At 41.5% G+C, this 26,757-nt stretch overlaps 1 long non-coding RNA gene across 2 annotated transcripts in view; it reads right to left on the minus strand.

Moving 5' to 3' along the window:
- Window positions 1–217: 217 nt before the first annotated feature.
- Window positions 218–26,757, minus strand: part of LOC103457829 (uncharacterized) — a 104,148-nt gene continuing 77,608 nt past the window's right edge. For both annotated transcript variants that reach the window (XR_532482.2, XR_532481.2), the window contains one exon: window positions 218–1,353. This is a non-coding gene — a long non-coding RNA (uncharacterized LOC103457829). The remainder of the gene's footprint in view (window positions 1,354–26,757) is intronic.

Below are 26,757 nucleotides of genomic sequence, written 5' to 3' on the forward strand. Positions count from 1 at the left end.
TTGTTTTGTTAAAACCTGGGGTAGAATCTGGACAAAGTTGATAGGTGTCTACAAAATACTTCAATAACACGGCAACGACATAAACAGAAACCATAGAAAAGCTAAATAAATTTGTGTGTTTTTTTTTGTAAATGAAGTGTAAATAATTTAATTTGAGAAGAATTCAAAACAATGTCTTTTAGGTACAGTTGAGAAACTACAATGCAAAAATAAACACATTTCAAGAGGGAATCTGAAACTAAAGTGTTGTTCTTCCCGCGTTAATATCGATCTGATACTTGTATTGACTTGGTATTGATATCATCGATACTTTGGATCAACCCTCCCTCCTCCACCTCATGCTCCACACCACTATAGTTGTCACAAAGTGGCAGGAGTCAGCTTTAGTAACAATATGGTGGTTACTTTATTAAACCTAGGGTAAACCATTCCTATAATGGACATGATTTATGCACTTCCTTATCCATTTTAAACTTTTTCATTCTTTATTCATTAAACCTACAGTAGTTTCCTTTGACTTTTTCTTTTACCTTACTTCATGTTCTTGGTTTCTCAGTAAAAGCAAAAACACATAACACAGTCGTTCTTGCACCAGTGCTGTCGTTCCCCCCACCTCCCTGCTTTTTTACTCTTCACCCATCTGCGGGGGCAATTACAACCCCCCACCCTTGTGCCAGTGCAGGCACACACACTCAGCAAAACCACACTCATCCCTCAGTTGCACCTGCATCCCTCCTGCTTCTAACAGTCCCACAATGCCCTCCGTCTGCCGGCCTGTACGGCGCCCTCCGGGTTTCCGCCAGAGAAGATCTTTGTCGCCTTTCTGTTTTCTCCCCTCTATCTGCCTCCCCACTTCGGTTGACATCCACGTTATTTATTTTATGGCTGAGGACTCAATTTGAATCCCCTTTCCCCATCAGTCACATGCCACACAATTGCTTTCTCCTTATCTTCCAGAGTGTCCTTTTTACAACACATCAGGGCGCCATAACGCGCCTATAAATCCCACTGTTTCCATATTCTTACCTACCCAAACCCGCGCTTTAAATTCATCCAGACAGCGAAAGTGGCTATGAAAAAATTATTACAGTTTGCTCCTCCGTATGTCAGTGTGATAGTTGTAAACAAGTAGCTCCTCCTCAACTTTCATTCCTTTTTCATGCTTTGTAAGTTTTGCAAGGATTTCCTTGCAGGGGAGAATAAACAAGGCGATCTGCTTTTTCTTCTTCGACTCTGCCGCCGCAGAAGACAAGCGAGCTGCAAGGAGGAGTCGGATGGTGGGGGGTGGAGGGCCATGGCGGTGACATTGCTGACCATGTCCGGCGGCCCAATTACCTCTCTCCAAATATGGCACTGAAAAAAAAAAAAGAAAAAAAGAAAAGAAAAGCCGGGCCGGCGTGTCGTGTACACATGGTGTCTGTTACTCCCCAATTATTCCTGCATAAGCAGATTGTGTGGAACATCAAACTGGGGACGTGATGGCTCGTGTGCGGGCTGCCTCCAGCAGAGTGCTCTTTCTTTCCTATCATTTGATCTTGCATTGTAATCCCAGGTGCTTTGAATAATTTATAGGATACAGCTTCTCGTTAAACAATAATTTATATGTGTCTATGAGAATTGATTCCACAGGAATGCACATCTAAATAATGAGAGAAACCGCTGCATTTCATCTACAAGAGGCAGAGGGATAATAATAGCAAAACAAAAGGCACCTAAGCAACAGCGGCGGCAGCCAAACTAATATTAGCGACCCAAATAATAACAGTAATGACGCTGATGTTAATAAAATTATTTTAAAATTCCTTCCAGTTTTGATCTTTACAGATAAAATCCGGTTTTGTGAATGTAGACTTTACACAGGGTGTCCGGTTTTCCTGCACAGCACATCATTTCAACCCTCTCGGCCATTTTTACTTTGATTGCGTTTCCCCTATTCACATCTACTTATCAATTCGCAGGAGAGGGCCACACTCATGCATGATGAATTTGCCGTTAATGCAAAAGGCTTGTACCGCCCAGTGCGCGGCTTCCCAAAGAGAAATGATGCAACCTACTCCCCTCTCAGGCGGAAGGAGCCGAAATGTTCATCAGATGGGAATACGGGGAGTGAGAGGGGGTCGGCGGGGATACGCTGACCGGCCACAAAGTTCATTAGTTCTCACGAAGAGCAAAACGGTGAAGTCGGCGTGCTAAATAAGACGCTTAAAACTCCCCCTCCACCAAACATTAAAGTTCAGTTTTGGAGCCGATTGAAATCAGATGACAGACAGAAAAAAAAAAAGAAAAAGAAAACACTTCCTGCGCAGTTTACATTATGGCTTAAACAGCAGTGTGCTACGCATAGCAATGCAACAGAATCTGTGGTGTTGCTCGAGGTGCAACACTGTGAAGAAAGTTTTATTGGGACCTTTGGAAAAAAAGAAAAATAAATGAGGAAGTTGCAGCAGGAAGTGCTGGGAACCAATTATCCAGAGGTGTGACGCTGTCAGAAGTCTCCAGGTTTTGTCAAGTGTTCTGACACCCTGCCAGTGTTGTTCTCTGGGAAATGGAACTGTTGAGCGTTTTTTTTCCTAAACGGGATGGGGGAACAAGGGAAAAAAAGAGAAAAAAAAAATCACTGCATTCGTGAGTACCCTAAGGGTCTAGATTTACCTTCTTACTTCTCTGTGCGTTTTTAATTATTTTTCTTTCTCTCCTAACATCCAGTTTTGTTTTTGGATTCCACCCCTCTTTTTTTTTTTGCTTTCATTAAGATTTTCTCTTTTTTTCCTACTTGAGCCTCTGAAATTGAAATATCTGACATTAAAATGTGTAAACGTCTCTCGTTAGCGACAAGATTTGAGATGTCATCGCGACCACGTAAAATGCAAAAAAATAAAAATATCAGAAAAATAAGATGATAAAACGTAGATTAGCATTTTAGAACTGCCTGCATCTAGTGCATCATTCTGCTTCAAAGAAGAAAAAGATAAATGATGATGCCATTAAAAGTGAACTAATTAAGGAATGCTTCTTTTAAAAACTCATTAACTGCACCCTCATTTACATAATGATGCATATTAATTAAGTTTTAATGAATCTGAGCTTCCATCAAGTCTCCTCTCCTTGGCAGTGGAGCCATCTCTACAAATGAATAAACACTTCTCTTAAGTATATTTCTCCCTGCAAATGGGAAATGGGTTTTAAACAATAGCAACAAACAAACAAAAGCCTTCAATCTCTGCTCAATAGAAATGCACATAATTCAGGGTCAAACTTGAGCAGAGAAATCTGCATAACCTCTTACTGGTTAAAGGGGGGAGAAAAAAAAAAAACTAAACCAAAAAAAAGAATCGCTGCATCTGTTAAACTGGAAGTCCTTGCAGTGTGGCTTATTTATCCAGGGAAATATTTCGACAGCAATTTCTTGACTTTTTTTTATTTTTGGAGTAGGGGAAAATTACTAAATTGTGTCTCCATATAGAGAAAGAGTGCAGTGACAGGCCATGGGTTGCTTCTAATGAGATGCATTTTAAATTAGAGCGCACCTCTCACATTGCCAGCTGGTGTCTGCTCAGGTGCTTCTCTGTTGTGTGAGTGACGGAATGCATACACACACACACACACACACACACCGACGGAGACGCATCATCATCATCATCGCCACCATCATCATCAACAAACTCTATCCTCCCCCCCACAACCCGACCCCATCTGAACGCATGAACCCTCCAAATAAAAGTGGCTCCCTCGCAATTCGGGGGGCTGCTGCCTGCAGAGTCTGAGTGACTAGTGTTAATCCGGGCTTTTGCCACACTTTAATTATGTGATTCCTCTTAGTGAAATAAAAGTCATTACAGCACCGAGAGACGAGTTTCTTTAACTTAATGGAATGAGTGGAGGTTTTCCTCAGAGAAAGTGTTTTAAGAAAAAAGAAAAGAAAAAGAAAGCGGAGGGGGTTTTAACATGAGTTAAAGTCTCGCGTCTGTGAGTCTTAAAAAAATGTTTCTTAGAAATAATCAGCTAACTGAGAAACAGAGGAAGCCTCATTCTGGAAGTTTCTTTCTTCTGGTTTTTTTTTGTTTTGTTTTTTCTTTTATTTATTTTTTCGGAAAAAGAGCAAAATCCAATCTGACGCTCGCTGCGAATGACAACGAAGCGGCACGCCGGTGACAGAAGCAGCCGCGTCCGCCTTCCACACGAACGCTGCCTACTTTGGTTTGTTTGTTTGCGTGCCCTTGCGTCTTCCCCCCCACAGCTGGTGCGACCGGCAACGGCAGGTACGAGCGGGGAGGAGGCGAGCGGGCGGCGCTCGGGCGGGGGTTAAAGGTCGTGACGATCAGATGATTGGAACTACAGAGGGAGAAGGGTGTAGCCATGTAGGGAAAATGGGGGAAGCAGATGCCCGTTAATTAGGGGAAATGCGACGGACAAGATTTGATCAGCGAGGGGTACGGCTGCCTCCCGCAGCACAGCAGCTGTTGCAAGGGGGGATGCTGGTGGGGTTTGTGCCTTGTATGTGTGCGTGTGTGTGTGCATGTGTGTGTGTTCCAGTCCCCACAGGGCACCGCCACACTTCACAGACATCCCAGGAACCGTCCGCAGGCCAACGCAGTGCCCTGCGGAGACAGACTATTTACAGCACAATGCAAGTCATACTCATTAAACTCTCAGACGAAGTTGGATTTGTCAGTGTTGACTTTTCTTTTTTTTTTGGAAGGAAACTTGATTTGTCTAGATTAAAACCTACACACCCATAAATATGGTTTGTGTTTGTGGGTGTGTGTGCATGTGTAGGTGCATGTGTGTAAACTTTGAGAGGAAACATTTCCAGCACACACAAACTCAGCTGGCAGGTTTTTCAGAATCAGTTTAAGTACTTAAAAGCATGTGATTGTGTACAAGTAAGCGCAGAGTGCTTTGATAGCTTCTTGCAGGTGTCACCTCTAGATGTCAAACATTCATCATTCAAAGGAGCCAGACTTTAGACTGGCTCCTTTGGGCCAGTCTAAAGGCCAGTCTTTTGAGCCAATCTTTTTTTGACATGTGTATGATAAGTTTAAAAATGACCAATAAATAAATAAAATTTGAACAACATAAAGTTATTGCCTGGAGGACGCATTGAACCTACAATGCATGAGTTCACAACATCAGATGCGTAGGACTACATATTAATGTACTGTAATTTGCATTAGTGAAAAAAATTAAATCCTTAGTGGACAGGGCACCAAAACGGGCTCCAGCCCAGGGGCCCACATCCTTGTAAATACGGCCCTGCAAACGAGGGCGGACTGCCGTGTCAGTTTCATAACAGTCATATCATGAGAAAAACTTTCTAAAAATATTTTCCACTCTTTTCTTCGCCTCTCTGAGTCAGACTTTGATAACCACTGACCTAAGCGTTTGCCGGCAGCGTTCGTTCCAAAGCCTCTTCAGAGACTACGGGTATCCCACGCTATCTGTCACTTCTTTTTGTCCTTTCAGTTGCAAACACAGAGGAGTTTCAGTGACTAACTTCTCCACCAATGACTCTCCGTCTGTCTCCTTGTTAGCGTCGCTTACTTATTTCTTTTTTGTCTCTGCCCCCCGTTTCAAATCACTGTTTTTGCGTAAGCAATTAATACGTCGACATTACTTACCAACTTTACCCGTATGCTTTAATTGTATTGTGACAGACTGATTTTAATGGCAAAATATTTCTTCCAAAGATACTCCATTGCTTAAAAATAATCAAAGCTTATAATTACGTTCTAAATCATTGTGCTCCTGAGTGTAATACGTGCTGTTTCTCTCGAATTAAAAGCGTCGGCTTTTAATGATGTTTTCTAGCAAAACTATGAGGTTGTTACTTCCCGTCATGAGACGTGTGCCAAACCTTTGAAAAGTCCAACTAAAACTCAACAAAGTGCGAATAATTAAATGAATTTCAAAAAATGTCCAACATTTTAGAACATCATTCCAATGCGTGTGATATTGTTTACTTATTCATGCATCCGCAGCATGACTGTCAACCTTAAAAAAAAAAAAGATTCCTCATTTGCTTCAATACCTTGACTTTTTTTGATACGCCATTGATGTTTTTTTATGGTAAATTTATTATTTCATCGTTCCAAGCAGCAGAACGAGGTGCGTGGAAAAAAACAAAAAAAAAAAAGGTTGCTGTGTAGAAGACTCCCTCCCCCCAACACCATCCACCCACACCACCAACCACCTATTAAAAGTTATCTTTCTTTAATCAATTGTTAAATGTCATAGACAATCATCATTTAACACCGTCTTCCTGTGTGATTCTTTTTAATCTGGCTGTAAATAGGGCAGCCCTGTCTATCACTTCGGTTGGTGCCGTACACCAGAGACTTAAGGTGTTTCAACAATAGCTCTTGAAAAAAAATAAGGAAAAAAAAAGGGAAACAGAAAAAAAACAAAAAAAAACAAAGAAGCACTTTTTTTTTTCTTTCCACTCCTCATCTCAAATCCCTGCAGAGAACACCAAAGGTATGAAAAGTGAAGAAAGGGGGGAAATAAATCCGGGCGATGATGAATAATTTGAATGTAGAAATGAAGCTGTTTCAGGAGTGAGTGAGATACCGCACAAGGAGCAGCCATGGGGAGCACACAATTAGGTCACCCAAAATAAAAACGCTATCCTCCAGAAAGTCTTTCTTGGAGTTGTCAAATTCAATATATTTCACTGCCAACAGAATTCTTGATTTGGCTGTGAAGTGAGAAAGGCGAAAAAGAAAGGAAGTGGAGAGGGGCCTTTTAGAAAGCCGAGACGGCTCAGGACTTGAGCGCATTTGATAATTTATGCACAAAATTGGGACTTATTTTTTTCTCGTTTAAACTCCCAACTATCCTCACAGGAGGGGACGACGCGACAAGCCATACGGTACAGAGCGTGCGGCGAGGAGCGGGACGTGAAGGGGGCGCGCAGACACATTGTTTGCTTTCTGTGGCTTTATTTGAGATTTAATGACACTCAAAAGGAGATCTCGCTGTGTGGCCGCCGCGTCGCTTCATGTACGGGAGGAGCGAAAAACTTTGAGGGTGGTGGAAAGTTTATGAAGCCTCGTCGCAGTGACAAAAGTCAACAAAACAGCCTGAGCCAGCCCCGGCTTCTCGCCATCCTGCGCCGACGCCAACCCAACAGGAAGGCAAGGAGGCCTCTCTCCGGAGAGAGAGAGAGAGAGAGAGAGCGAAAGCGCGATACGCCGCGTCTCCAGGTGACAAGATATGTCACACCACCTAAAACCCTGTGGCACAATTATACCTCCGTCGCTCTGAAGGGAGAAAGGGGGGGAGAGGGATGTGGGGAAGGTGTGTGTGTGTGAGAGGGAAAGTGGAGGGGTGCGCTGGGGTTGGTGGTGCCGCTGGATGCTTTACTCCTGGCTTATTCAAAGAGACAGCCCAAGGGATGCCTCTCGCTCTTCTAACAAAGCACTTCTTCTTTTTTTTTCCTTGAGTATTGCTGGGTGTGCTCAAGTCAAATCCTCTGGGTCCCAGTCTTACCCCCCACACCCCCTCAGCCATTTGAGGATGCCTCAGAAACTTTTTCTCTCAGACATCGGGGCCTGTTTCAGAGCTGATGTTTCAAATGAACATTACAATTCTGCAGAGGCCACAGAGACAGACAGAGAGAGAGGGGTTACTGTAGGAGCGAGGACGGTATAGTGGTTGAATGTCAAACTTGGATCTGAGCGATTGACGCTTCGTTTACTTTAAAAAATATATAACCCGATTTCAAGAAATTTCCAGATTCCTGATGACTTTCTGCTCAGTTTGAGCAAAAAAGGAGCATTTTTATCTCAGTCTAATGACTTTTTTTTTCCAGGAGATATACACACAAACAGAGAGAGTTTGTATTAGCTTCCATATGACATGTGATGACTTGGGAGTGCCTAATACGGGCCCACGGCTTTAACAATGCATGAGTGAGGGAAGGAGAGAGGGGACGTGCTCGCGCTCCAACTAGGTCAAACTGTCTAAGGAACAAAACAGAACAGACCTCAAGTTTGCGGAAATCATTACAGGAAAACAAACTTGTCACTCGCTTGACACCCTTGACTGTTTTGCTTTCCGAAGCACAGAACGATAATAATAATGATAATAAAAATAAATAAATAAATAATCTCCAATGCAAATTAGCTTCTGTGTGTGTGAAGTTTTCTCTCTTGTTTGAAATGCATATAAAAAAAAAAAGAAAAAAAAGGGAGCCAAAGCCACAACTTACCTTGTCGTTGACATCGGGGGACAGGAGGAGGAAAGACAAAAATAAAGGGAAAAAAAGTGCTTTTTCTCTTCGAGAGCTGGATTCGATTGTATACACAAGCCCTGCAAAGGAATATAAACCAGAGGCATAGATTCATAAAATATACATCTGCTTCTTTGTCTTTTGTTAAGATCTTCAACAAATACTGCTGATGCAAGGAGGACAAAAAGAGGGAAGGTTATTGGGGGGTGGGTTGAGATATGGAATTGCAGAAGAATAACTTCACCCCTACCTTTTTCTTCAGAAATTACTGCCATCATGGGAAGAGACTCATCCATACTTAAAGCCGCTTTAAGGGCATTTGGAGCATTGTCGCTACACTTCTGCTCAGCTGTATTTGCTGACTTCAGTGTGTTTCCCTCCAAACTCACTTAAAACACTATTTCCTTAAGACCTACCGCCGCAGTGACAGGCATCAACAAGCAAAGCAAAGTTCCCCATGTTGGTATTTGCCAAGGTTCTTCCTAGAGTGCTTTTTTTTGCCCAGGTAGCATATCTCAGGGCCCTATAAGAGGTTGGCTCTGGCTGGCTTCTCATATGGTACCTACCTGGTCTTACTGAATGCCACCAATGTCAGCATAGTCAAGTAGAAATAGGATCCAGAACTGCCCTGCCACAACCTGGAAAATAGACTTACAGCTGGGGTATGTAACTTTTATATATATATATATATATAAAATTTAAAACATTTTTCACTATGTCCTGACAGTATAATATGAGGCAGATAATCTGTGAAAAGATCAAGTTCCTCCACCTCCTCCCTGAGCTGCTATTGCAGTCTGAAGAAATACACAGCTGCCTTAAAAACAACCAATCAGAGCCAGGAGGAGGGTCTTAATGTTGTCAATAAACCGTAGGTACGCGCTGCGCAATGAAAGCCATCATCGATGACCATGCTCACTACCCTTAGAGTTCACAGCAGGTTTTGCTCACGGGCAGAAGCTATAGCATAGCAGAGAGCAAGTTGGAGTGTGAGAGGTGTGTACACAAGGTTAATTGACAGCGCTTAGACCCTCCTCCTGGTTCTGATTGGCTGTTTCTGTAATGTATTTTTGTCCTGAGAAAAGGCGGAGTGGCTGGATTTTTATTTCACATTTTATCTGTCCCATACTATCTATCTGTCATGACAGTTTTAACAATTATGTAAAAAACATTTTACATACCCCAGCTTTATCATAGCTTTATTATGTATCCTGTAGATCAGTGGTCCCCAACCTTTTTATTACAGCGGACCGGTCAAGACTTGGAAATTTTGCTGCAGCCCAGGGAGAGGGGGGTAAGAACCGTCAGATAAGGCTTCTGCCTTATCTGGTGTTCCCGCTAAATCCTGAATATGCCCAATTTGGGTTGTCTTGGCCCTTTTGTCGCAGCCTGTGGGGTTTTCCCTGACTGGGAACGAGAATACAACCTGTTGAATGTGACAGGTAGCCAATCAGAAAGCGCGGTGACGTAAGAACAGAGGGGAATCCCAAACAGCTGACATATCACGCAACTGAGAGTTCGGTGGATATCGGAGATGATATGTGGAAATGTTTATTATTATATGTAAAGGTCATTATTATATGTTTATTCAGTAAAAAATGTTAACAAGGAAAAACAGTCACCTCCAAATCATAGTGCAGCAAATAGAGCGGCTGCTCCCGTCGCCTTTTATCCACCGCCTTTTCTTTTTGTTACGTTTTTATCTCTTAAAATGAGCCCACAAACTATCACTATTGCTTCTACATCGTCATCCGTGTTTGGTTATTCTAAATTCCCATATGCTATGTTGGGAGTTTTACTGGATTATCCTCTGGAATCGGGATGTTCGTGAGTGGAATTGGTTCGTGTGATGAGTTGCTCCTGCTGTGTGGCTGGAGACACGAACCGATCGAACCTGTTGTACTTTTATCAGCTTTGTGGTCACAGAAGTTTGGAGAATCGGCCGACAAATCTTGCCATCTAAACCAGACTTAAGACTCACAAGTTCTACTCATCTCCTCTCGACCACAGCCCAAACGCTCTCTGACTCTGGTCTCTATGGTAACTTTTACGTATCCCTTCAAAATAAGATACAGATGCGCCACAAAAACGGACATTTTATTTTCGTGAAAATTTTAACTTATTTTAACTTGACTAATGCGAGCCCTGAGCTTCTTTCTCTGCAACGAGACATCAGGGAGTGATGAGAGACAATAACACCCGAGGTGTTGCTTATATCCACAGCCTGCTTGGTCTCCACTTGGCGAAGCAGCTTGAAGCTTCATTGCCTCATTAGCAGCCGGTCGCAGCATGTTACGCAGAGCAGGTTTGTAATGTGGGACTCACCTACCGGTCCGGGATAAATCCATTCTCCTCTCTCTTCTCTGGGCCTTTTCCCCTTTGCAAAGAAACTTTCCAAAGACATCTGATCTGTTTTTTACTCAATTTGCTGCTTGTGGGTTCAATGTTGGCGCGCAAGTAACCGAGAGAATCCGGTAAAAGGATTTTCACAATAAAAGATCCTCCAGACTCAAATAATACATAAAATGGAAATATTTAATTATTTCTTGCGCAGCCCGGTACCAATTGGTCCATGGACTGGTACCGGTCCACGGACAGGGGGTAGCGGACCACTGCCCCTAGATAATCTCTCATTGGGCCTTTATTTCTGCCTATTTTCAACTCATTTCTGCAAAATTTGTATTTATTTGGTGGTACTTTAACTTTGTGTTGGCAAGAAGAAACATTGACATGATCAATACAAAACCGATTTAATGGGACGCACATTAAACAGCCGGGAACCGAGGACTTGATCATAAAAATCGTTGCTTCCAACAGAAGCTATTAAAAAGAGAAGTGCGGTAAAGAACATTTTGATGTCACATTTTGAACTAAAGAGACCACCAGGGTGATCTGGACTTAAAATCTTAGCACAATAAATAGTGATACTATTGTGATAACAATAAAAGTGACGATGAGAACTATTTATTATATAATTTTTAGTTAACGACTGCAACTGCATGACCCAGCAATTACGGCCCCACAAATTCCCCGCATTGCATAAGCAACCTCAAAGAACGTCACCTCTTGTTAAGAACCCAAGCGAACAAGTTGGAACAATGATAAGGAGACAAAAATGACAAAAGGATAGAAGAAAGGGGACAGATGAATGTCAAAATGTGTTTTTATCCTCGTCAGTAATCAGTGGAAATATATTTATTGTCAATACAGAATTAAAACCCCTTTTTATAACAGCTGGCCAGGCTTTTGCACACTAGCACTGATATTTTGAGGATACAGCTCTGGTGAGAGATATTTGTTCCACAGGGTTGCTTTGAGAATGACACACAAACCACATAGATAGAAAATACATATGCATGTAAACACACAGACATACATGCTCATCTCTTTCTCTATACCCAGTAGAGGTAGATATCGTAGTTTTGATCTGGAGCTGATATAAACCATCTTCCTGTTACAAGTCAAAATTTTGATGTGACCAGTTATGTTGCATTATTTAAATGCTTACAATCATGTGTGTTTTATGTACTTAATCAAGAAAGATAGATGTTAACTAGCAAAGGTTTTAAAGTGTTGTCAATGTGAAATGTTTAATCACACACAAGTTGTCCAAAGTACAAATAAAAGGCATATAACTGGCATAGTTATATTGGATGGTTGGTGTGAAACCTCCGACATTCTCCCTTTGAATTCCAACTTTTGGGAAAACTTACTGATTATTCTCTGAATTGGAATGTGGGACGTTTGGCTTCTAATTTAAAATCTGATTCAGTCTTGTTTCCAATGAGTGGTTTTCACTTGACTCTCACCGGACAGGCAGGGCTAAACCCAAAGACAAATCGCTCCGTCACACTAGTGTGACGACAAAAACAGCATATTACTATGTCTCATGCTTGTCGCAAGCCATGATGTTCTTCTTTCTGCCAATAACAACTGTGTTGTGTGACCAGTAGCCCCGTACCGTATGGTTGTCCCCTGGAGCTACAACTCAAGGAGACCCAGGAATAGTAAATATCCTGTACTTGAAAAAAGATTCATTAAGTCCAGAGGACCCTGAAGCTCTTCACACTACATTCAGTCATTCACAAACACATTCACACTAATGGTGGTAAGCTACAATGTAGCCACAGCTGCCTTGGGGCAGTCTAACATGCATCGGCCCCACAGGGCCTTCTGACCACTTCTTGCAGGAAAAGTAGGTAAAGAGTCTTGCTCAAGGACACAATGACCAGGAGTTCAAATCACGCAAACCCGTCGGATACAAATCGAACTCCTACCGCCATGGCACCATTACTTGGTACCAGCATCATTGGTGCGGTACAATGAGGGTTGTATGCCCCATTTTTACAGACAAAATAGGATGCCGTGGAAATGAGGCATAAATAACAACCATACATCAAGCAACTCATTCTTTAAGATTTTTCTGTATTACTGTAGCCCAGTGTTTCTCAATTCCGGTCCTCAGGCCCCCCTGCCCTGCATGTTTTAGGTATTTCCCTTCTGCCACACAGCTGAATTGTATCTCTGGATGATTAACAGGCTTCTGCAGTACTTGATAGTCATGCAATCATTTGAATCAGCTGTTCTGGAATAGAGGCACATCTAAAACATGAAGAGCAGGGAGACGTGACGACCGGAATTGGGAAGCACTGCGTGTAGCCTATATGTTAAAAGAAATATCTGAGAAGCACTGTTTTAATCCATGCTGATCAGGCCCTAACAACCACTACCTGGTTTGAGCAGAGTCACCTAAGCAGCCTATCCATTTGGGGGAGCCTCAACATCTCTCTCCCTGTGTGCGTGTGTGTGTGTATATATGTATGAGTCAGAGAGTTTGGATGCAGTTGTGTGTGTATGATTGCCGGTAAAGGAGAGAGCGGCGGGAGTGACAGCGCCCCTCCCCAAGGTCACGTCCAAGGAGAGTAGAGCCAATTACTATGCAGATCAGACCTGATGGCGTTTAAGGGGATTGCTCCGATGCAATCACATTAGCTGGCCAGAGAGGAATCTCCAGCCTGACCCCAATCACAAGGGCTACAGCGCCGAGGTCAGCCAGGGATGGAGGACTGCAGTCCATGTTTTCTTTTCACAAAACACTTTTTCCTTATCTCAAGCCAGCACGTGATTATCAAGCCAAACAAGTCTTTCCCGCCACCCCGGCTTTACAGCAGGCGTGAACTTGCATATGCATGTCTTTTAGGGGAATGCATATGCACTGCGACACATACAGCATAAAGCCGCCACAAGGCCATTTTCTGGCGCACAAACACAGCCCAGAATCGCTCACAGTTGACCACAGTTGCCCACGGACGTGTATTCACATTTGCCCACCGTCTCTTTTCTCTCCACGCTCCTCTCTTCTCTCCCACTCGTCTTTCAGGTGAGCGCCTGTCTCTGATCTGCAGCAGTCTTGGAGGGCAGATTGCAATTTACTCTATCCCTGTGGGTGAGGTGTGTGTGTCCAGGTTGTAAATATGCCTCCTCTATTTCTTCTCTCCCTTCCAACGCACCTTCTCTCTCTCCCTCTCTTCTCCCCTACCCCCTCTCCGTCTGTAGTTTCCCGCCGCTGCCCGCATGGCCAGTAATGAGACTGAGTCTGATCAGGTCGCCCCGGTGTTCCTGGAAAGATCTCACTTGAGCCACTGGCCCGTAATGGAATCTGCATCTAATGCATACATAAATCACACCTCTTTCAGGACATTTTCATATGCATAATGTCTTCCAACCCCCTCCTCTCCTCTTCGTCTCTCTTTCCACCCAATGAGTCTGGGTTGATGGAGAGGAATGGCAAGATAGGAAAGGTGATGAGACCCCCTTTTTTTGTGTGTGGTTGTGTGTGTGTGTTTCTTTTCCAGACCTGTCTGTAATTCCACCTCGTATATTGTGCTGACAAGACCCGCTGAGTAGTGAGATGATACCAAGGCTTGGGGAGGCTCTTCTTTAGGTAGATCGACATCTGTTCTCACCAAGCGTATCCTGTGTGAATGCAGTGTATGCGTGTGTGTGTGCGTGTGAGAATGAGTAAAAAAAAAAACTGAAGAAGTTGAGTAAAAAGAGGAGAATTTTAAATAGAAAAGCTAAAAAAGAGTGGAGAGAAATCCTGTACATTGGTCAGACTTTGGGTACATTTGAAGAGGACAGTTGCTATGGCCTCTTTTTTTCTTCTTCTTCTCTACCTCATGTCTCTCTCTCTCCCGCTCTCATTCCCCTCGCAGGCTTTGTTATGTTAATGCCGACGGATGTGGCGGATTCAGTGATTTTTCATCTGTCGGTGACGAGAGATAAAAGGCGAGTGACGAGTTGTCGCGATCGTCCTCACTGTTCGCCTCTCAGTCACTAACAAGCTGCTGCATTGTACCTCCGCCATTTTCCCCCCTGCACCCCATTTGCATCTGCAAGCCTCCACTTCATCCTCCCTCCTAAAAGTTTATGCCTCCTTGTTAGGGCCATGTAGGTGTGAGATTAAAATGTTGGGCACACTTTCGTTTTTATAAGCGTACCAACTGAGCCTTTTGAGTGCATGTGGTTGAGACACTTTCTGTTTCTATGGTCGGGTTGGAGGGGCAGATGGGAGGGCATATATGCATTTGTGCATGCTGTAAAGAAAAACATTACCATACACCTTCTATGCTACTCAGTGTTATTTATTTATTTGAGTGCCTCCTTAGTACGTGGAGCTTTTTTTTCCCTCGCCGTAGGTGCCGTGCATCTCTTTAGATGATACAAGCTGCCATATCAGCACAGGCTAACCCATTCTTAATCACATTTGCATTTTTATTTTGAGATATTCCTCAAACGTTTGCATTATTGAGGATTTATGATGAGCTCTTCGCCTGATCCTCCATCAACTTCACTCATAAAAAGAGGTTCTCCATAACTCATAGGTGAGTGGAATATGCTGTCCCCCCCTCATTCCCACCCTGAAGTAATTAGATAGCAGAATTCTGATATGGAAAGTTTGAATAAATCACTTTGTTTATGAGGGCTGAGGCCTTGAGAGCGGAAGAGGGCCTTCTGTAACCTCTGAATAAAAAGGGAACAAATTTTTACATTTCAGCAGTTTCACTCCAGTGTTTGCAAATTTTAACATTTGATTCTGATCCAAAAGCGTGAAACATTTCCTCAAAGTTCAACCCTTGATGACATCTCAATAGCAATAGTACTATAAAGAAAAAAACAAAACTGAAATAAAGACGAAACCAAACACGAGCTTTCAGATCTGTAAATGCGAGCGTACCAAAAATATCTCTGAAAAAAAGAGAGAGATACACGTACAGCTGGGTAAGGTTGAACCAGGAAGTCGGACTTGCAGGTGCGTCTTGGAAGAGTCTTACATTGATGCTACATTCTGCAAAGCTGAGATAATGTGAGAAGAGATGGTGCCAAGTGATTTTTTTTTTTTTAGCAACTGACACATACATTAAATACTCATTAGATGTACTCCTAAAAGAATAAGTCAAGAATGACCCAATTTAGAAATCTAAAGAGCTTGAGTTCAGTATAAGATGAGAGTCTTAAAATTATGTCATAAAACTCCAAGAAAGTCTGGCAATGACGTTAGGAAAAAAATTCCACAAAGTAAAAGATCTAATTGTTGATTAAAAGACAAATAAGACCTGTGCCGACTGCTGATTTTCTTCCAAGTCTGACATAAGGATTCTAATTCTGCCTGTTTTCAGGAGTGTCAGAAGTTTTTGCATAAACTTCTGAACGAACAAGTACCAATAAATAAATATTTACAAGATTATTCCTACAAATGCTTCAAAACATTTAACCTGTAACAGTTTTTTTCTCTCAGAAAATTGCATTAATTTACATGTTGTTGATGTGCTTATATAAGAAAAAGGTAAATTTTTAGTCTGCATTCAGTAAGTAAGTGAAGCTTTATTTACAAAGTCCTTCGACAAATAGAGAATAAAAACACACACTAAACAGAAGCAGATTTAAAAAGGTGTGTTTTTAGCTGGCTTTTAAAAGAGGCCACAGAGTCAGCTCATGTCTGTGTCAGGAAGAGTTTCATAGTCTTACAACTGCAGCAGAAAAGTTTAGTTTCAGTTTTGTATTGGGGAATGTAAGCTAGCCTTGATAGCAGGATCTCAAGGACCTGATGGAGATTTAGGTCCATGGATATAAACTAGTGACAGTCCATACGGAGATCTGCAAGTCAAATACAGGGTTTCACAGGGTATCACTGGATTTTGGACGGAAAGTCACAGATGCTGTGACAGATACCGTTTGAAAAGCAAACTGCTGTACAGTTCTCTACTGATGTATAGCTCAATCTCTTAGTATATGATATATTTATATCCCCAACCTGACTGAAATATAGAATGTTTTGCTCTTTAAGTTGCCTAAATGTGTTGCAAGTTGATCAGGTTGATATCAAGATGTCAGTTTTTAATCACATAAAACATCACGGTGGTATGATTGTGAACCAGCTGTAGAATAAAAACATCTTCTAATTGCTTCCCTACAGGCCTGACAACTCTTTATCAGCCTCAGCTTGATTTTAAAAGTTCAATGTGGGATTTTAAAAGGATCTAGTGTAACCTTGTTGAATTTGATGAAAGGAATTTGTTTATTTGCTACAAACTGTTTAAATTGTACGCCCGTAAAAAACAGATTTCTTTTATAAGTAGCAGGTGTTTACAGGAAGTTAGGAGGAGATTTGTAGCAAATGGCAGTCATTTTAAACTCTGCACATCCAGTTTAGCTGTAGAGCTGACAAGTGCTTTTTATTATTCTTCTTTGGCCTTCGTCTTTGTTTAAGATATTAAGTGTCTTCAAGTCAAATAAAACAACTCTACATAAAGCTTTGAATCACACATGTGAAAATCCACATCAAGCCTTGTTTTCTGGCACCAGCCTCACACCCAGTCTCTACTTGACATGTCACAACCGGAAGCAATGAAGATCCTGACAAAGGAGGCTTCTTTCTGCTCTAATAGTTCTACCCAGTTTTGTTCTCAACATATGGGTTTTTGAAATATGGATTTCTGCTGCAGCGTTGACAAGTTCCTATAGGCTGCTTTGTGCTGTGTATTTTTTAAATAAAGACATTGCAGGATCAGGCTTATTGTGTTGAACAGCCACTTCAGTACAGCAATTCAAGAAATGGTGATTTGAAAGAAACTGGATCTCTCTGCTGGTTTATCCCCAGGGTCACGGTAAGTTGGGGCACAAAGGTTATCGGATTATACAGTGTGATGTTGTGATCAACAGATCAGGTTGGTGAAAGAGTGTGAAAGTTATAAAAAACATGAGGATGGAATGGAAAAAAGTCTTAAGTGTCAAAAAGCAAAATCAATTTTTAAATGATTGGTCTTTAATCACTTATTTTTATTTTTTAAAAAGTCAATTCAAGGTAAGAGTTTGAGAAGGCTGCGACAGACTGGCGACCTGTCCAGGGTGACCCCGCCTCTCGCCCGGAACGTTAGCTGGAGATGGGCACCAGCAACCCTCCCGACCCCACTAAGAGACAAGGGTGTAAAGAAAATGGATGGATGGATGGATGAGTTTGAGAAGGCTGGTGCTGCTGCTTCAACTTTTGACAACGTATGCTCCACAACCAGCAGGTTGTGGTCAAAAGACCTCAAGGACCTTCAAGGGATGTGGATGTAAAATATTTGAGATGGGAGGCCATTGATCCTTCATTCAGCTGTTCACAGTTTGAATCCAGATCTCGAGACCTTCGCTGCATGTCTTTCCCCTTTCGCTCTCCTTTCATTTTCTGTCTAATTGCACAGCAAAGTCTTAAAAAATAGTTCTTAGCTATTTGTCCTCTCTAAGGTGATAAAGAAGAGCAACAATCTAGTAATGTGGAATCCAGTGTAGCTGGACTAAGAGCGACATGACAAGAGGAAACTTGCCTGGCAGCAGTGGTCTGTCCTGAAGATAGTCCTACAATTCTGTAAATGAATGGCTACAATAATCTAATCTTCAAGAAATAAACACAAACATGAATAACAAGTTCAAGGTTCATCATGAGACAATATGGCTTAACTAAGTCATATTTCTTGAGAAATAAAAACTGAACATTTAAGGTAATATTTGAGTCAAAATGTTTCCAAAGGTTCCTGATGGAAGATTTGGAAAAAAAATGGCAAGAGGACCATGACTTTCAATTTCTACATGTAAATACAACAAGGATGTCAGTTTTTTTCTTTATTATGCTGGAGCGAATTTTCAGTCACCCAACTTTCAACATATTCAGGTTTGTTGTTATGTAATGAAATGCAGCTTAGAGAACCTCTTGAGACCTAAAGCAGATGCAGAACTGAATACCAGCAGTATGGAAGAGACATTGGACACAGTTAAAAGTGCTCAAAAGCTCATGAAATGGGATATAAATCAGAAATACCAAGGGTCCCAAAACAGAACCCTGATGTACACCATAATGACCTATACAGACTTGCATTGTTGTGTAATTAATGCTTTGTGACTTGATTTTCTACTTCATATTATTTCATTAAAGACATCCACTTAATTAATTTCTTTCTTTCACATCCTGGAACAAAAGAATCCAGTTTGGAGTCAGAAAACATAAAATTTATTGTGTCGTGTGGAAAGAATGTGTTCTGTCGAGCCCATTTAGGGTTGAAAAGGTCAAAGTTAAACAGTTTGTTCATGCTACACTTATTTCTCTCAATATTCTGGTGAAGATGAATTATCAGAAAGATGCTCAAATGTAATTTATTTCAATATTGTCTACTGTTTTCTGTTTTATGTATACTTTAATCCCATTTATTGTGGTTGTCAAATTTAGTTGTCTCTGATGAAATATGGCAACATATGACCAAATGATCAAATGAAAGTTATGAGTGACCTACTGCTGGTTCATAATGAGTCATAATGACTCCATAATGAGTCACATTAGCACAATTCCTTGACCAGAACTTCATTTTTATGAAGCAGTTTAAAAGGTTAAACTCTAAGACTTACTGAATTCAATGCAAATGTCAAGTTGTATTCATATTCATATCAGCCCAACATAAACAACCAGCTCACACTCTGTAAATGTCAAAATATAATTTCTGCCAAAAACAAGTAGGAGTACCAGAGTACTAGAAAACCAGCATTCAACAGCCATGACATGCATGTTGCTGATTCATCACTTCAATTGATGCACGTACAAAACGTCAGCAGTTAAAGTGCAATCAGTCGTTTCAAACATCTTTTATGAAAACACTGACCTGAACATGGTAGGCTGCTTAGATGAAATGATCCTGAATGCTTCAAAACTACAAAGACGATGGAAGAAAACTACAATTTGATTGGATCAAAGACTCGGTCGAGAATCAAATGATCAAACGTGTCTCCAGTTACCAATGGCGACTGTACAAGTTTTGGCAACAATCCCAGCAGGTCAGGTTTAATGCTATAGGATGTTTCTCATACTATGGAGTTGAGCCTATTTATGGCGTACCATGGATGACAGATCAGTTTAAATCATTTAAAAGAGTTTGTTAAATATAAGCTTAGGGATTCACGGGAATGGCAAATATTTCAACATATCTAACTTTATCCAGGTGAGTGTTTAACTATCATTTCTGAATTATTACTTTTCCCCCACTTTCTTTAGAGTGACAATAAATTTGATCCAACCTTTTCATGAATTTTTATGGTAACAAAAAGTTATTATAAGGACTTATTTTTTAAAATACAAATGTTTGTGATTTTGTACCTCCACTGCAAAAACACAAAATCTTACCAAGTATTTTTGTTGTAGTTTCTAGAGGAAATATCTTTGTACACTTGAAATAAGACAAACCTAACTTACAAGTAACTTTTAAGCAAAATATAGGAGATTGTTTTACATAAATAATTCCTTAATGCTGATTTAAAAAAAGTATTAGTTCTTCTGACACTGTACAACAAAACATTTTCCTATGTTATCAATTAAATAATCTGCCTTTTTCATCAAAATTAAGGAATTATTGACTTAAACAAGCTCCTATATCTTGCTTAAAAGTTACTTGGAATTTGGGTTTGTTTTATTTCAAGTGTACAAAGATATTTCCTCTAGAAACTAAAACAAAAATACTTGCTAATATTTTGTGTTTTTGTAGTGCTGGATGTTTTTTGTCACAGATATTGCTTCTTGGATGACATAATATTAGATTCGGATTCATTAATAGTATTCTATAAGAAAAAACCCCCAAACGAACAAATAATCTAAATCCAACAGCCGTTGTGCTGAGCATTAGTTTTAACTAATGCAAATATCTCAATGTACTTTTTATTTTCCGTGTGCGCACGAGTGCAAAACTCAAATTTCTACCATTTAAATACGGTCTGATGTTCACGTTGCTTCGAGACAATGGCCTTTACCAGGTGAATACTTCCTCATCCTCTGTCTGTGTCTTCAGCTGAAAAATTCAAATAACGCTCTTTCCAATTCAAAGTGAGCGTTTTTGGCAAATCTACGGGAAATGAATCAAGCTGAGTTTTATTAAAAAGGATTTGAATATTCAAATGAACGCTTGACTGATCTTTTGTTTAAGCCCTCTCCCTGTTACCAGTTATTAGCTCAAGCGGCTGAAAAGTTTCCCGCATTTTGGTGAATTTCACATTGGATTTACACTTGGGCGAGGAGTCAGAGGGGTGCGGGGAGGGGTGCGTTATTAAACCATTATTTACATTGACTCATTTCCATTTTGGTTCCCTACAGAAAGTTCAAGATTGACATTTTTCGAACAAACTTTGTGTGTGTGTCTTTTTTTTTTCTTCCTCTTTAGTTTTTGTTACAGATTTGCAATGATGCCTCGATAAAAACTGCGCTCGCTGTTTACCGAGACGTAATTGGCTATCTGGAGAAGAGGAGGTATTTGGGTCTGAACTTTAGGATGAAGCAGAAATTACCGCCTCGGAGCGTTTCCTCCTAACCGAAGGTAGTTATTCTCCAAATAGAAAATCTCTGCCTGGCGATAATTACTGCCACGCACTCTCTGAGCGATGCGATATGAATGTGTGAAGCCATTGTACGTGCGGGATCAAAATAATGACATGTCGACCCCACGAGGGGAAAGGGATTAAAAAATGAGATGGATTGTTTTTTTTGCATGAAAAGCAGTTCAGTGATGTTGAACAAGTGGAATTCGGTGCAGTGATTCAAAAAAGGACAACTTGCCCTCTGTGTGAGGCGCGTTAAACAAACCAAGTAATAGTGGCAGACTTCCCATTAATTAAGCTTGAAGGATTCTGTTTCAATCCTCCATTTGTTGATGGGGAATTGCATACTTCACAGCCCCTGCTCCTTTGATGGTACTTTTGGGACCAACAAATTGATTGATGGATCGCTATTTGCATGTATCTTAAAAAAAAAAAAAAGCATCTTTTTTTCTCTTTTTCCTCCCTGTTTTTATTGGAAATAATGGAATGGAAGTAAGTGTGGTGGTGGGGCTGGTTGTGTGTGTTTGAGGTGAGGCGGGGAGAGGTGGGGGGGCTTGTTAAGCAGAATTCATTTTCCACCAGATCATAATGCAATCATGGTAGGCTCGCTTTATTGTGCCAGTCAGCACAGGCGCGCGCACACACACGCACACACAAGCTCGGCAGCCACACTCACACAAATATATCTTACTCTGTTTAGGAGATTTGATTTTATTATTCCATCTCACTGTGTCCTATTCAAGCATACACAACAGCCAGACAGTCCTATTTATTTATTCTCAGACTTTTGTAATCAGCCATATCAAGCATGAGCGAGGCTGTTACACACTTCCTTCACGTTGCTCGCGAACATCACCATTTTTTTAAAGAGAAAAAGTAAAGTAACACTTTGTCGGCGGCGGCACACGCACACACACACACAAAAAAGGCATGGCTCAATTACATGTTGGTCCTGCTGTAAGAAAATTGAAACCCTCTGTAATCCCACCTTAAGGAAATTGCTTTGATTTCCATGTTCGTGGCAATTTCATTATTGATGAGGCAAAGTGAATTGGAAAGAGGTTGCTGTCCAAAAGACCCGCATTAAGTGCAATATTCAAATTGCCCACAACTCTTTCCAGTGTGAGCAGTGACCTTCGGGTGCCATGAAAGCGCCGCCTTATCGCCAAGGTAGCTAGTTTTGCCTGGGGCACATGAGACATAAACATATGTATATTGATATATTGAGGTGGCCCACTGCCTCGGCGATGCGGGGATATATATTTATATGTCGGTGTCCGGTGGATGCAGTGCCTGTGTCCGCTGATGGGAATGGGTGTCTGGCTTGTGCGGGTGAATTTACTTGAAGGAGTGTATGCAGGGGTTTCAATCTCCCTGCAAAGCATTTGAATATAGGCCGCTGATTTATTACCTTATTTGGTCTGTCTTCTGTATGCAAATGCATTAGTGTGTGTGTGGGGTGGTGGTGGGGTGGCAGTGGCTCCGATGGTGCGCGCTTTGGCTATATGCATAATGAGATTCCCAGGGTCATCCCTCCGGTGTGTCAGGGACCTGAAGTGAAGCCTCCAGGGGGTGCAGAAGTAGACGGGTGGGGGCGGATTGTGGTGAGTGGGTGATATAGGGGGACCTTGCTAGTCTTTGGGTGCCCCCACTCCTCTACCACACCACATTGGCACTACGAATCCCACCCTTCCTAAACTCCTGGCATGTCCGCAGCCTATCTGCTGCCAGCTACGTCTACTGCTGCCACGCAAGCTAGCTGGGACTGAGTGTCTCCTGTGGCTCTTGGCTCGGTGGAAGTGCATTAGGCCTCATGACAATATATTTCCCCCTCTCCTCCCATCCTCCGTGGCCAATTATGGATCTGATCTGTGTGTTTAATAATTGCCCTCTTCAGAAGCATTCAATTGTGTCCAAATGGGAGTGGAATTGATTTTTTTTTCCTTTGTACGATATTAGCCGATTACTTTGAGTGCCCCCCTAATTTGAATCGATTTGAATAATGGTTATTCATGTGATCTTTGCCTTTGCTACTGCGCCGCGCGCCAATGACACGCCCTGAAGGTACAGTACTGCCACTGTGATAACCACACTGTAAGCTCCAGTGTTGGCATGCGCACACAGTTTGTGATTACACGATCTGTCATAACTTTGGAAGTGCAAAATGATTAATACATTAGAGGCAAGGAGACGCAAAAGGAGACCGCAAGGGCATTGATCAACGCAAAACCCGGAGATTGATCCCTCGCGCTGCAAATCAAATCACGTTTGACGATTTCTGCCGCGTCTTTTTTTTTTCTTTTCTTATTTGGGGCGGCTGAAGAAAAGTTGCTGTTAGCATATTCAGGGGATATTTGCTTGTTTATACATAGCCGGGCCTCAAAATGCATAATCCTGGAGGATTGAAGATGAAAATTTATGAAAAAGACCCGCCTTGACTCACTTTGGTTGAGCATGTATGCAAAGTGCGGTCCTGAGTGCTGTCATTTGTAGCAGAATGAATGCTGCCTTGGCCATCATATGTGTCTCAAAGAGACCTGGGGGACACAGACGGTGATTTACCCCCTCCAACACCCTTCCAATAGATAGACAATAGGGCTGTCTGACACTTAAAATATTAAAGAGTGGAATATGCACCACTACGTTGATGTTCACTATCAATATTTAACATCCTTTTATGCATGTATGCTGAGTTGTCCAATTTCATTAAGGCCATTTGTCATCCTGGAGGGCACTGGTCTTGGGCACTGAGGAGCCCAGGGACAAAGCAAGGGAAGGGAGGGTGACACATGGACCCAAAGGGGGGGACGCAATCTGGCTTCTGTGCACTATATGCACCTTATGTAAGTTGAATAAGTCTTTGCCGCTCACAGTGCAAATCTTATTGAATTTTTTTGGGTTGCACTTAAACGTTTCAGAACATCAAGAAATGATCTGGTGAAAAGGCAGTTTTAATGATTTGGGTGGAAAAAAAGAAAATCTAACACGACCAATCTTGCCCAATGTGAAAAAGCAGTCGTTCTCCTTGTAAATCACTAATTACCCGTAATTAACCACATTATTTTTGGAAAGCTGAGGTCATTTCATTAGTCACACCCAAGCCTGGCTTCAGTCTGTTCTGCTTAAGCAAGAAATTAATTAAATACAAAGCTACATTTTTACTCAGTTACATTAACTTGAGTAGCTTTTTGGAAAAACAAAACTTTAGGATTATTTTTAGTATGCCGTCATTTTTACTTTCACTTAAGTGACTATAATGCTCAATTCCGATTTTGTTGTGAAATCGGATTTTTTTCTCATTCACATTTCCAGATATGTGACTTGTACGTGAGCGTTCATGCGAACTGCGGAGAACCTAAAAGTGTCCAACGTGTAGTCATGCAGAAAAGGACGCAGGAATGTCAGATGTAGTGCACATGCTGAGTGTTTGTGGACGTAAACATGGATGGTGGAGCTAGCACATCTTTGGATTTTAAAGTTGTTGTCCAACCAGAGCCAGCACATTAACAACCTAATTCTCATTAGCATACGCCAAGGTTGTTTTTCTTCTCACTCCGGCGTATCAGGACTGTGACGGTTGTCGAGTATCAGTGACATTAACGTCGGACTCAGGTCACATTTGAAAAGGTCGGATTCGTATCAACTTTAGGACCGCATAGCTAGATGGAGTGGATTCACATTAAAAACATCTGATTGGTGTTGTTCAGAGTGTCATGATGAAAAGATCGGATTCAAGTCGCATAAGGGCATAGAAAAAATAAATAAATAAAAATAAGAGATTTGGGTCACTTCAGGTTGCAGTGTGAACGTAACCTTTTGTTTTGCATCTGCTGTCAAACTGACTCAGTGTTTCAGGAAAAAGTGACAAAAACATCATAGTTACAGTGAAACATGGTGGTGGGAGTATGATGCTTTCTTTTTCAGGACCCGAAAAAAAAACGTAACTGGTGGGAGTATGACTTCTGCTCTCCAGCAGAAATCCTGAAAAACAAAGTCTGACCATCAGTTTATGACCTTTGGCTCAAACATGTTTTGCTGTAGAAAGATTAAATGTATACCAGAAAGTAAACCTTTGAATGACTCAAAACCCCTAAGTGAAGATTTTTAAAAGGTCTAGTTAAAGTCAAAACTTAAATCCAATCGACAAACCCAACAAAGTGGTTCAATTGAAGCCATTCTACAAAGAAGAGTGGGTAACAATGACGCAGGTGTTAAAAAATGAACAATAATTTTTCACAAGAGGCCAAGTTGGTTGGAAAGTTCTTTTAGTTTGATATTGGAATTTGTTTTGCCAACTGTAACATTTAAGTGTGACAAAAAAACAAAAAAAAAAACCCAGAAGGTATCTAATGGGGGCCAAAACTTTTTTTTTTTTTTCTAAATTTACGTCTGTTACAGTACGCCGAACAAAAAGCAACAAACGAATGTACAAAATTTCCGTTGCTGCTGGTGCCAGTGCTAATTGTACACAAAGGTCGATCTACTGAAACGCCATCAGTGGTTTGGATTCCAGGCATCAACATCTGTGTCGCTGCACTCAAAGCAAGTACATACAAGCACCTTCTGTGTTTCTGAAATCCGTCATTGCTTTGAACGACTCAACATGGTTTGCATCTGTGCTATGAATGTCACCGTGTGGGTACACGCTCCTTTTCTTTTTCTTCTTTTTTTTTTGTCATTGTAGAGAAAAACATACGAGTTCCTAAAAGAAAGGTGCAAGGAAGCATATAACCACAAATTGTGCATTCATCAGTATGTGTCTGTTCTGTGGGCGTCGCTCTGAGCTCGTTGACTAAGACAACGTGATATACGCGGAGCTGTATTTGCTACCCGTACATTTGGCTCGCGTTTATCACATTTCCTCTAACAATACATCTCGATTCCTAAAGGCACAGAATCTCAAATGTGACATTTTAACAACCCTTATTCCTTTCACGCTGCACCATTTCCTTTTTGCACTTTAGTGTCATTTTCATTCCAAACCTGAATTACCAATTTGTCTTTGTGGCACAGGCAATTTACATGCATCCGTTTCAGTTTTTTCTTCTTTTTTTTTTTTTTTTATATGCAAAATGCACTAAAGTGTAGCATTTTTCCCATCACAAGGATATTTTCCCGGGTCTAATTTCATGGTTTTGATGGTGAGTGAGTCTGTCTCGGAGGAACTGTACCTCTTGTTCTCATAGCTCCTGGGTGACGTCTTGATGACAAGTGTCTTTAATATGCATGGAGAATGGCAGGTCCCACATTTTGTCCTCACAGTTTTGCATGTTGAGGGGAAATTGCCCAGCGCTGGAGCTGTGGTTACTGTAGGAGACGGATGTCAGTACCCATTCAGAGAGAGACCCTGGCTTTTTATGATTATTGCCTCTGTGTACGGCCATTAAAAAGCTGAGTGGGGGGAATTGTCCGCACGGCGTTTTCGGCTCTCAGAGTGGTGGCTAAGTTCCAGCAGGAAGGGCTGCACAGACTTTTTCCTCTCTCCCCCCCTCCTCCTTCCCTCTTATCTTTGTCAAATGCAAAAGGCCAACATCTTTTGCCATGCCACAGCCAGACTCAAATAAAATCACAAAGAGTATTTGCTTTTAGCACGCACACACACACACCCACACACACACACACACACACACACACAC

This window comes from Poecilia reticulata, linkage group LG21, assembly GCF_000633615.1.
Source record: "Poecilia reticulata strain Guanapo linkage group LG21, Guppy_female_1.0+MT, whole genome shotgun sequence".
NCBI classification, from domain to species: domain Eukaryota; kingdom Metazoa; phylum Chordata; class Actinopteri; order Cyprinodontiformes; family Poeciliidae; genus Poecilia; species Poecilia reticulata.